General features: G+C 37.4%; 1 pseudogene; it reads right to left on the bottom strand.

The window, feature by feature from the left end:
* Window positions 1-6,720: 6,720 nt before the first annotated feature.
* Window positions 6,721-7,705, bottom strand: LOC147368270 (olfactory receptor-like protein OLF4; annotated as a pseudogene).
* Between the last annotated feature and the right edge of the window lie 5,443 nt (window positions 7,706-13,148).

Below are 13,148 nucleotides of genomic sequence, written 5' to 3'. Positions count from 1 at the left end.
ATAAATAAATGCATCTTCAGGAAACCCAGCAAGCAACCATGGTGACCTCTGCCTCAGGGCTATGCTACATTGTCCTCAGGTGATCTCAGGTACATTCCTGGTTTCCATCCTTCTGATCCTCTTCTGCAGTGTCTGTGGAGCTCTCAGACTCACCTGTTTGGGAGGTTTGTCTCACTTTGCCTGGGAAATTTCCCTGTGAAAGTCAAAGTTCCCCCATAAGTAGCTGGTGATGCAGACTCATGTCCTGTCTCTGCACAGGACAGCTAAGAGATCAGACATTGGTCTCCCATCCAGATGTAGGACCACAAAAGCAATGAACACCTCCTGTCCAACCGAAAAGGAACAGGCTGAGGGACTGCAGCAGAGGAGATATTTACATCTTCCGTGTCAGCTCATTAAATATGTTTTCCCTTTGTTACCCCAGGGGAAGTTCGTTATTTCCCTTGGTGACACTGGTCTGGACAGAATGCATTTTTTTTCTTCTGATTCTCTGTTCCTAAGAGACTCCATTATAAGTTAGGTAAATTCAGTTTCCTCACTCCTTTGCCTTTACCTCTCCTGCTTCCAAAGCTCTAAGGCTCCCGGCACTACATCACATCCCTGAGTTCAAGTTTTCTCAAAAGCATAATATTGACAATTGGTCTTGACTAGGTCCTTTGGGTCTTCAATGCTCTGATCTGTTGTGGGAACACAACCCAAGAAATCTCTGAATATGACCATTGCCCTTTTCAAAACAGGGGATAACTTTGCTCCTTTAATATAAAACTTGGCTACTATAATCCTTGGTTGCATGCAAGTTTTCCAAAGCCTAAACTGATTTCCTACTTGCAGCAGAAATTAAACAATCCAATTGCCAATGCAGGAAATTAAGAGAAACAGGTAGGATCCCTGGATCAGGAGGATCCCCTGGAGAATGCCAAGGTAACCCACTCCAGTATTCTTTCCTGGAGAATCCCATGGACAGAGAAGCCTTGCAGGCTACAGTCCATGGGGTCGCAGAGTTGGACAAGACTGAAGTGACTTAGCACAGAACAGCACACATACTGCTCCTAGTTGAGTTTAACCCTTTGGAGTCAATCAGTGAGCTTCCCTTATATAATATCATTTTATGTTACACTCTGATTTTTAATAGGAGAAAACTTTAGTCATTCTGGAGAGATTTCACACCCTTAGCTGGTACAGAGAATTTCACTTTGTCTAAATGTAAATGTGCATCTGACTCTGAGACCTTTGGAATTAAAGATAGGAAAAGTAAGTCATTATTAAAATTCAGGTCACATTTATTAACAAAATGTATTAAAGTTTCTACATTTTTTCTAATTTATGTTCATTCAACACTCTTTTGTTTTTAATTTTATTTTATTTTTAAACTTTACAATATTGTATTGGTTCTGCCATACATCAAAATGAATCCGCCACAGCCATACATGTGTTCCCAATCCTGAACCCTCCTCCCTCCTCCCTCCCCATACCATCCTTCTGGGTCATCCGAGTGAACCAGCCCCAAGCATCCAGTATCTTGCATCGGACCTGGACTGGTGACTCATTTCATATATGATATTACGCATATTTCAATGCCATTCTCCCAAATCATCCCACACTCTCCCTCTCCCACAGAGTCCAAAAGACTGTTCTATACATCAGTGTCTCTTTTGCTGTCTAGTATACAGGGTTATTGTTACCATCTTTCTAAATTCCATATATATGCGTTACTATACTGTATTGGTGTTTTTCTTTCTGGCTTACTTCACTCTGTATAATAGGCTCCAGTTTCATCCACCTCATTAGAACTGATTCAAATGCATTCTTTTTAATGGCTGAGTAATACTCCATTGTGAATATGTACCACAGCTTTCTTATCCATCCATCTGCTGATGGATATCTAGATTGCTTCCATGTCCTGGCTATTATAAACAGTGCTGCGATGAACATTGGGGTACACGTGTCTCTTTCTCTTCTGGTTTCCTCAGTGTGTATGCCCAGCAGTGGCATTGCTAGATCATAAGGCAGTTCTATTTCCAGTTTTTTAAGGAATCTCCACACTGTTCTCCAGAGTGGCTGTACTAGTTTGCATTCCCACCAACAGTGCAAGAGAGTTCCCTTTTCTCCACACCCTCTCCAGCATTTATTACTTGTAGACTTTTGGATCGCAGCCATTCTGACTGGTGTGAAATGGTACCTCATAGTGGTTTTGATTTGCATTTCTCTGATAATGAGTGATGTTGAGCATCTTTTCATGTCTTTGTTAGCCCTCTGTATGTCTTCTTTGGACAAATATCTATTTAGTTCTTTGGCCCATTTTTCGATTAGGTCATTTATTTGTCTGGAATTGAGCTGTAGGACGTGCTTGTATATTTTTGAGATTAGTTGTTTGTCAGTTGCTTCATTTGCTATAATTTTCTCCCATTCTGAAGGCTGTCTTTTCACCTTGCTTATAGTTTCCTTTGTTGTGCAGAAGCTTTTAAGTTTATTTAGTTCCCATTTGTTTATTTTTGCTTTTATTTCCAATATTCTGGGAGGTGGGTCATAGAGGATCCTGCTGTGATGTATGTCAGAGAGTGTTTTGCCTATGTTCTCTTCTAGGAGTTTTATAGTTTCTGGTCTTATGTTTAGATCTTTAATCCATTTTAGTTTATTTTTGTGTATGGTGTTAGAAAGTGTTCTAGTTTCCTTCTTTTACAAGTGGTTGACCAGTTTTCCCAGCACCACTTGTTAAAGAGATTGTCTTTTCTCCATTGTAAGTTCTTGCCTCCTTTGTCAAAGATAACTTGTCCATATGTGCATGGATTTATATCTGGGCTTTCTATTTTGTTCCATTGATCTATATTTCTGTCTTTGTGCCAGTACCATACTGTCTTGATGACTGTGGCTTTGTAGTAGAGCCTGAAGTCAGGCAGGTTGATTCCTCCAGATGGTGAAAAATTGAAAGCATTTCCCTAAAGTAAGGAACAAGATAAGGGTGCCCACTCTCACCATTACTATTCAACATAGTTTTGGAAGTTTTGGCCACAGCAATCAGAGCAGAAAAAGAAATCAAAGGAATCCAAATTGGAAAAGAAGAAGTAAAACTCTCACTATTTGCAGATGACATGATCCTCTACATATAAAACCCTGAAGACTCTACTAGAAAATTACTAGAACTAATCAATGATTATAGTAAAGTTGCAGGATATAAAATCAACACACAGAAATCTCTTGCATTCCTATGCATTAATAATGCGAAAACAGAAAGAGAAATTAAGGAAACAATTCCGTTCACCATTGCAATGAGAAGAATAAAATACTTAGAAATATATCTACCTAAAGAAACTAAAGACCTATATATAGAAAACTGTAAAACACTGGTGAAAGAAATCAAAGAGGACACTAATAGATGGAGAAATATACTATATTCATGGATTGGAAGAATCAATATAGTGAAAATGAGTATACTACCCATAGCAATTTATAGATCCAATGCAATCCCTATGAAACTACCAATGGTATTCTTCACAGAGCTAGAACAAATAATTTCACAATTTGTATGGAAATACAAAAAACCTTAAATAACCAAGCATTCTTTTTTTTTTTTTTACTTCTATCCTTCAAACTTTCTCTCATGTTTTCTTTCAGCACAATGAATGGAATTACAAATGAAGCAGTATATTTAAATATATGTGTGCATGTGTGTTTACTTCAAAGAAAGTGTATACAGATACAGACACATATACATATTCCTAAACTTGAACAATGTTTGGAGACTCAGAGAAGTATTTACATACATTTTATACATTCATCACAACCTCCAAGTAAAGTTAGGATTTATCATCTCACATTTCCTTCTGAAAGATAAAACTGAGGCTCAGGGCATTTCCATTATTAACAATAACATTATAAAGAAATTAAAATATATTGTGGACCTTTTAAAATTATACACAAATGGAACCATGTAGTATACTGCTGGTTTTGACATTTATAAAATTGTATATTTTTAAAATGTGTAGTTTATTATATTTACACTCTAATGAATTAGTTAAGAATTAAAATTTTCTGGTTGTGTATTTTTAAGGGTAGTATGTTCAGTTCAGTTCAGTTCAGTTCAGTCGCTCAGTCATGTCCAACTCTTTGCAACCCCATGGACTGCAGCACTCCAGGCCTCCCTGTCCATCACCAACTCCTGGAGCTTACTCAGACTCATGTCCATTGAGTCAGTGATGCCATCCAACCATCTCATCCTCTGTCATACCCTTCTCCTCCTGCTTTCAATCTTTCCCAGCATCAGGGTCTTTTCCAGGGGTAGTATATTAATCACACTAATACTGCTGAGAGGTAGCTCCTATAACTGGGAAGAAAGCAAAGTGGCATATATGGATTTAGGAACAGTGAAATTTAAATATAGTGATTAACATTTGAGAAATAAAGGTTTTTTTTTTTCTTATAAAGTAAAAGACTGTTGTTCAATCTCTAAGTCATATCTGACTCTTTGCAACCCAATGGACTGCAGCATGCCAGGCTTTCCTGGCCTTCACCATTTCCCAGAGCTAACTCAAATTCATGTCCATTGAGTCAATGATGCAATCCAACCATCTCATCCTCTGCCACCTCCTTCTCCTTTTACCTTCAAACTTTCCCAGCTTCAGGATCTTTTCCAATGAGTCAGTTCTTCATATTGGGTGGCCAACATATTGGCACTTCAGCTTCAGCATCAGTTCTTCCAACGAATATTCAGGGTTGATTTCCTGTAGGATTGATGGGTTTGATTTCCTTGGAGACCAAGGGACTCTCAAGAGTTTTCTCCAACACCACAGTTGGAAAGCATCAATTCTTTGATGCTCAGCCTTCTTTATGGTCCAACTCTCATGCAGTCACCATCCTCAATAAACTAAAGACTAACCTACTTACATAAAAGGAAGAAATTGACATAAGGTAGTTTAAGACAGAAGACCACTGTAGCTGAACACACCATCATGGAGCAGCCTTTCAAACACAAAATAGAGTCTGACAGCTGACTGTCAGTAGATCCATGAGGAAACAATCATAACTCAGATCAACTCCCCATCATAGAAACTCATTACATAAAAAAATCATTATACTAAATAATTTGCTTTTAGGATGACTTGTTATGTAGCAACAGCTAATTGATATACACTAATCCAAGTGAACAGAACTGAGACAATTATAATAATATGTTGCTTTATTTCTAGGCAATTGTTATGATATCTGAATAGCATTCATGACTTCTCTATTATTCAAGTTTATGTCATACAATTTTTTTAAAAGGGATTCCATTTAGTTTTCCTTGTAGGTAAGCAAGAAAGGTTAAAAGGATATGCCTATTTGTGAGAAACATATACCTTTATCACAGAAAGGTGAAAACATGAAAGTCACTCAGTCTGACTCTTTGTGATGCCATGGACTGTACAGTCCATGGAATTCTCCAGACCAGAATGCTGGAGTGGTAGCCTTTCCCTTCTCCAGGGGATCTTCCCAACCCAGGTCTCCCGCATTGAAGGTGGATTCTTTACCAGCTGAGCCATAAAGGAAGCCCAAGAACACTGGAGTGGGTAGCCTATCCACTTCTACAGTGAATCTTCCTGACCCAGGAATCATACTGGGTTCTCCTGTTTTGTGGGAGGATTCTTTACCAAATGAGCTATCAGAGAAGCCCATTTATCACTGGACTAGAAGGGAATTTCAGGTCTAATGAGCCATAATTTGGATATATATAATATTATATATATATCGTGCATATCATATAAATATGACATTTATATTATTCATTCACTCTTTCATTGATTATAACAGAAATGGAATGGGGGAAATATTTCAACTAGAGCAATGGAAGGAGCCATTTATTTGTAAGCAACAATGGAAGTTTGCAAGCAGAAAGATATAATCATGCCAAAAACTCTTTTGCCCCAACAATAAACCCCTTTACACACAGATACTAAATTACATACCTCAATAAGTAAATGGACATCGTGAAAAAATAATTTGCAAAGATATAATCTGACACAAATTTTTGCTGCATCATACTTAAGGTCTCTCTGACTCTAGGTCTTATTATGTCAAAGTCTTTATTGAAATTTCTGTTTCACATAGATGTCAATTAGAGACATGCATTTGATGATCAGCTTTACCAGTAACTCCTATACAGAATGTAGACACTAGGTTAAATAAAGAATTGTACCCTGTGAAGGAGTAAAATCAGATGACCATTTATGAAATACACTATCTGTTAACATCTACATTTTCAAAAAAAACAATTATGGTAGTGATGCTCTAAGGTATGAAAAACTAAGGCATGATAACTGTAGTTCCAAATTTACTCTCCTATGAAACTATGTAATTGGTTTGGTTTCCAAGTTAGTTTTTTTCCCACAGAAGTAGCACAGTTCATGATTATTCTTTTAGCAAAAAGAAAGAAAAATTATTCAGTATAAAGTATATCATTTCAGAAGAATTTATTCTTAAGACATGTATGAAACATCATGAGATAAATGGGAATTTACATATGTTTCACACATGGTTTTGAATCAATTTGAAAGAGTAGAAAAATAACAAGAGAAAAATCTTAGATGATAAGGAACAGAAAAATTAAGAAAGGATGCTTTTAAAATCATATAGAGAAGTTGAAATCAAAGAAATGGAAATACCAGGCTATAAACTGAAGAAGTAATTGCTATTATCATAGTCTAATCAAGGAATCACATATCCCCCTATGAGGCTTTGACCCTGCTATCATGGGCAGTTTTTCAGCCCAAGGGCAAATAGCTCTTTTACAAACATTTCCATCCCAACGAATCTTTTCAGAGCCCTTTTTATGTCTTTATTTCTCAGACTATAGATGAAGGGATTCAGCATGGGTGTGACCACAGTGTACATCACTGATACTATAGCACTCTTGTGTGAGCTGTGGGTAGTAGTGAAGCTAAGATACACTCCTAAGGCTGAAAAATAAAATAAGGAGACAACTGAGAGGTGAGATGCACAGGTGGAGAATGCTTTATACTGCCCCTGAGCTGATGAGATTCCACAGATGGAGAACACTATTTTAGTGTAAGAGTAAAGGATACCAGCCAGGGGAACATCCCCGAGAATTACAGATCCAAAATACATCATCATGTTATTGAGAAAGGGGTCAGAACAGCCATGTGATTTCACAGAAAAAGTGGTGGATTTCCAAATCTGAGCAGAAGGACAGTCGCAACACCATTAAGCTTTGTAACAGGGGAAAGAGGGCACTCACGATCCAGGACACCAGCACCAGCAGTCCACAGAGCTGGGGGTTCATGATGACTGTGTAGTGCAGGGGGTGACAGATAGCCACATACTGGTTATAGGCCATCACGGTCAGGAGAAAGTCATCTAATGCTGCAAAGAGTAAGTAAAAATACACCTGGACGATGCAGCCTTCATAGGTGATGACTTTGCTCTGTGTCTGGATGTTCCACAGCATCTTTGGGATGGTGGTGGATGTAAAACAGATGTCTACAAAAGACAGGTTAGAGAGGAAGAAGTACATGGGGGTGTGAAGGTGGGGGTCTGAGCTGATGGCCAGGATGATGAGCAGGTTTCCAATCACAGTTATCAGGTACATGAAGAGGAAAAGCCCAAATATAAGGGGCTGTAATGCTGGCTCCTCTGAAAGTCCCAGAAGGAGAAATTCTGAAATTTGTGTCTTGTTCCTTGATTCCATGTGATGGAAATGACTACTGGGAAAAAAGAAAATAGCGTGAATAATTTTCAAACAGGTGTAACACACATGGCTGAACTTCTGTAATTTCTATTTTGCTGACAAGAAATTGATGTTAATGAGTTGTATATAGATAAATTCTCCTTGAAGGTATATTCCATTTCACCTCTAATTAGATACTTTTGTCTCATTCTCAGAACATTTCCAAGGAGTTCATGCATTTACAGTTTTAATGAGAAAGTCTTTTACACATTTGAGAAACATTATGCTAGTCAACATGTTTCAAGTACATATAGGGGATAAATAGAGACACTTAAAAACAAATCTCTCACAATCCAAGGGTGGTAAAAGATAATATTCAAATAAATATAGAATATGTTATAAGGTGACAGGTGTTATGAAGAAAACAAAAACATGTACAAAGGAGAGTGTAGTATGAACATTATTTTGTACCAAGTATTCAGGCAAGGCTTACAAACAAGGGGTTCTACGAAGATACATCAAGGCAAAGAGAGAAGGTAATACCGTGATACCAGGAGAAGCGTGTGTCTGGCAGAGAGAACGGCCACTGCAAAGTAACTAAGGAAGAAGCTGGTCACATGTTCAAATGCAAGAAGCCAGTGGAGTGAAGGAACAAGCAGGAGGGGGAGTGGTTAGAGATGGTGTCAAGGATCCTAAGGAACAAGGTGGCTTCCCTGCTATAGCTGAACCTTCAGTCCATAGAGAATCCATCCTTCCATGTTGTTTCCAGAACTTTATGGATTTAGCTGCAAAGAAATCCTGTAAATTATATCAGATCATCTTCTTAGTACCATCTTTGATGGAGTTTTGGCCTCTGTCACCTTATTACGTCACCTTAATATGTGGGTGCAGTTGCCTTTGCTTTAACAACTGCTCTCACTCCACAAGGCACAAGTATACACACACACCATAGCCTCCTGGGCTGTGTTACTGTATGAATTTCTCACCCAGCACCACCTTCCTTAAGCCATGGGTGATGACACCTCAAGCTTGTGAGATCAGATTATCTTTCTCCTAAAGGATGTTTAAATAGTACCCAGAAATTCCAGTTCACAAGCTACTGAGCGAATAATACAGTTGAGATTCCTTTTAGCTACAATGACTTTCTGCCCTATATTTAAATAAATATAAAAAGCATGGGAGAGAGAGAGATAAAATAAAGGGGAAAGATCTAACAAGCTCAAATAGCCCCTGAGACAATGTGGTGTTCTTGATTTGGCAACATTTCAACTTCAGCTATATCCCTTGATACCCAGGAAAGATCAGAAAGAAAAACACCTCTTTTCCAAAGACAGAAGCAATGATATCTGTAGGGTGTGAAAAACCTTATCAATTTGCCCTGTCTCTCTTTTCATTTTTTTTTTTTTTTTTTGGATGTGGACCATTTTTAGCCTTTATTAAAAGTGTTCCAATATTACATCTGTTTTATGTTCTAGGTCTTTAGCTGTGAGACATGTGGGATCTTACCTTCCCAACCAGGGATTGAACCCACAGCCCATGCGCTGGAAGGCAAAGTCCTGACCACTGGAGAGCCAGGAAAGTGCCCTTATCTCTGTTGTTTTTTTTTTATGAGATATATTTTATTTGTTATTCTTGGGCTAAATGTTTTTAATTTTTTTCATAAATCCACTGGGAACATCCTAATTCTAGTTCTGATCTTTGGACAGCATGCAAGGACTTTTCCAGACCATACTCTGTGAGTCCATTAGGTCATGAAAATTCATTCTCTTATTCTGGATAAATTTCTTCACATGATTTAAGCCTGCTGCTGCTGCTGCTAAGTTGCTTCAGTCGTGTCCAACTCTGTGCGACCCCATAGAAGGCAGCCCACCAGGCTCTGCCATCCCTGGGATTCTCCAGGCAAGAACACTGGAGTGGGTTGCCATTTCCTTCTCCAATGCATGAAAGTGAAAAGTGAAAGTCAAGTCGCTCAGTCGTGTCTGACTCCTAGTGACCCCATGGACTGTAGCCTACCAGGCTCCTCCGTCCATGGAATTTTCTAGGCAAGAGTACTGGAGTGGGGTGCCATTACCTTCTCCAGATTTAAGCCTAAGGACATTTTTATTTCAGTATACTGTGATGTTGTCACTATAATGCAAGATTCCAAGCATCAGTGATTTCAGCTCCCTTGTTTACTTCTTATTTTCCCATATGTACATGAATACATGTGCATTTATTTTAAAAACACAATTAAGAAAATTATAAATTATGAAATAGAATGGCAAAAATGTTAAACCAGTTAAAAGAGTAATTTCAGATAAATGCATTAAACAAAACTAAATGGAACATCAAAACCATTATGTTTTAATCAATTTTTGATGTTCCATTCAGTTTTTAGCAGTAACAGAACAATCAAAACAATAATTAACAATGAATTAATAACTAATTTAGAAAATACCTTGACTCAAGAGAATCTAATATATAATCTACCCAGGAATTTCTAGCAAAGAGCATGTGTATTGTTAATATTTGTTGAATGATTAGGAATTAGATCCCCTTAGATATGAACACTAGTGTATGGGAAGATTGTACTCCAATATTTTTTTTTTGTACTTCAATTTGATTGGAAAAGGCTGGATTGTTGAAAAAAATTTGGAATAAATGGTCATCTATGTGGAAGGAAATGAAGTGGTTTACTATTTAATTCATCTTTTTAAAAAAGACAAAAGTCCCCAGTGTAAAAGCAAACAGTCCATTTCAGATGATCATATAAAACCATACATAAAATCTACAGGTGAGAAAACTATTCTTATGAAGGGAGAAAATCAGAAGTAAAAAGAAAAACAAATTTAACTATATAAAAGTTTAAAACATTTTATGGTCAAAAATACCCACCCCAAAATCAATTGCAGAACAATATTTCATAAAAAATCTTTGGACATGGTTAACTGTTGAGAAGAAGGCATAAAGTTATGTAGATGTATGGTAATAATAAATAACTTGCTTACTGAATATACAAATCTTTGCTCAAAGTGAGTACTAGTTTAATAAACAGGAAGATATCTAATTCACAACCTTCAGCCTGGGAAAAAACTTAATGTTGATTGAGGTTGAAACTTCTTTTTAATTAAATGTATTTACTTTAATTAGAGGCTAATTACTTTATAATATTGTATTGGTTGAAACTTTTAAACAAGTATTACAGACATAAGGGGAACTCTAATTTCTGTGGCAGAGATATGAAATGGAGAACATTATGGAAACCACCTAAGACAGCTATCGATAATAGAAACACAAATATTCTTTAATTCAGGGTCCTCTGTCTCTGTACTACTGGATATTCTCTGCCAGGTCCTTCTCTGTAGTGGGGTCTGTCCTGTACATTGTAGGATACTTAGAAGCATCCTTGCCCACCACCTGCCCTTCATCAGTGTGACAGCAAAAAATGTCTACTGATATTGCTCAACATCCCCTGAGGGACAGTTATCCTTGGTTTAGAAGTGCAATGTGGCAGATTCATTTTGATATATGGCAAAACCAATACAATATTGCAAAGTTAAATAAAATAAAATTTAAAAAAAAAAGAAAAAAAATAAATAAAACCAAACTGAAATCTCAAGAAAAAAAAAATAAAAAAGAAGTGCAATGTTAAATTAACAATCTCAAAATAATTTTGTAGCAGTGATATGATAGTCCTTATTGCTAAACAATGATACAGACCATCAAATGTATGAGTCACACAGCCACACAGCCATGGAATATTATACGGACATTGAAATAATGCTATTATTACTAGCATTAATGCTATTAATGATATTACTATTAATACAGCATTATTACTAGTTGTTTAGAAGCAAGTCCCTGAGTTGTTGCTGAGAAATAGACAAAAGTGGATAAATTGTAGAAAAACATTAAACATACTGGCCACTTATCAGTAAAACATAAAGAAAATTTAATGATGTATTTAGGATTATATTTATACCTTTGTATAAAGTATGTGAATATGTATAAGTGCATATTTTAGAAGGGTATTTTTAAAGGAAACTAAAAACTTAAGGAATAAAAAATACTTATCCCATAAATAAAAACTTAGGGAATAAAAATACTTATTCCATAAATAAAAACTTATGGAATAATAAGTATACTTAACCTTATGAAGCAAAATAAGGTAAAATACATTGCTTCCTGAACAACTGTAGGTAAAAAATTGAATGAAAATCTGCCACTAACTAATAAAAACATAGAGTAAGAATTTAACGATACCAGCATTGGTCTCTAATTCATGTTGAAATTGCCAAAATGGGGAAACAAAAGAATATAACAGGACATCTACAATGAGGATACGGAGCAGTACCAAATTTGTAATTTCATCTCATATTGAAATGCTGCTGCTGCTGCTAAGTCGCTTCAGTCATGTCCAACTCTGTGCGACCCCATAGACGGCAGCCCACCAGGCTCCACCGTCCCTGGGATTCTCTAGGCAAGAACAATGGAGTGTGTTGCCATTTCCTTCTCCAGTGCATGAAAGTGAAAAGTGAAAGCGAAGTAGCTCAGTCATGTCCGACTCTTAGCGACCCCATGGACTGCAGCCCATCAGGCTCCTCCATCCATAGGATTCTCCAGGCAAGAATACTGGAGTGGGTTGCCAAAATGTGAAGGCAATGTTTAATATGGTAAAGAAGAATGTCTTTCAAATTATGTCCAGAGCTGATGCAACTTTTGCAAATAGATTTAATTGGAATGCTAAAAGGAACAATAAAAAATAACAGTCGTGAAACTACAAGTAAATATGTATAAAGTGCTGCTGCTGCTGCTGCTACGTCGCTTTAGTCGTGTCCGACTCTGTGTGACCCCGTAGACGGCAGCCCACCAGGCTTCCCGTCCCCGGGATTCTCCAGGCAAGAACACTGGAGTGGGTTGCCATTTCCTTCTCCAATGCACGAAAGTGAAAAGGGAAAGTGAAGTCGCTCAGTTGTGTCCGACTCTAGCAACCCCATGGACTGCAGCCTACCAGGCTCCTCCCTCCATGGGATTTTCTAGGCAAGAGTACTGGAGTGCGGTGCCATTGCCTTCGCCTTATTATTAATATCACTAAGGATGCTGCAGAACTCTCACTTTCCTTTTTGGTTTACAACAAGGATTGAAACATCAAGAATATTAAAGTGATAACTGAATTCATTCAGTAAGAAAAGTGACAATGATAAAGCAACAAATGGGGTGTACTGTACAGTGTGGTGACTATATATAGTTCATAATACTTTATAGCATAAACTGACAGATTTAACACAAAAATTGGTCCCAAATTTGACCCAAAAAATGAATTGTTATACAATTCCCAGGTTTCCCTGGTGGCTCAGTGGTAAAATATGAACCTGCCAATGCCGAAGACCTGGGTTAGATACCTGGGTCAGGAAGATCCCCTGGAGGAGGGCATGGCAACCCATTCCAGTATTCTTACCTGGGAAATCCCATGGACAGAGGAGCCTGGTAGGCTATATTTCATGGGGTCGCA

This window comes from Bos grunniens, chromosome 7 (genome assembly GCF_055505025.1).
Source record: "Bos grunniens cultivar Pamir isolate PY7600 chromosome 7, Bosgru_T2T1.0, whole genome shotgun sequence".
NCBI lineage: Eukaryota > Metazoa > Chordata > Mammalia > Artiodactyla > Bovidae > Bos > Bos grunniens.
Note: the sequence above shows the minus strand (reverse complement) of the source record. Positions and strands in the feature narration are given on the sequence as shown.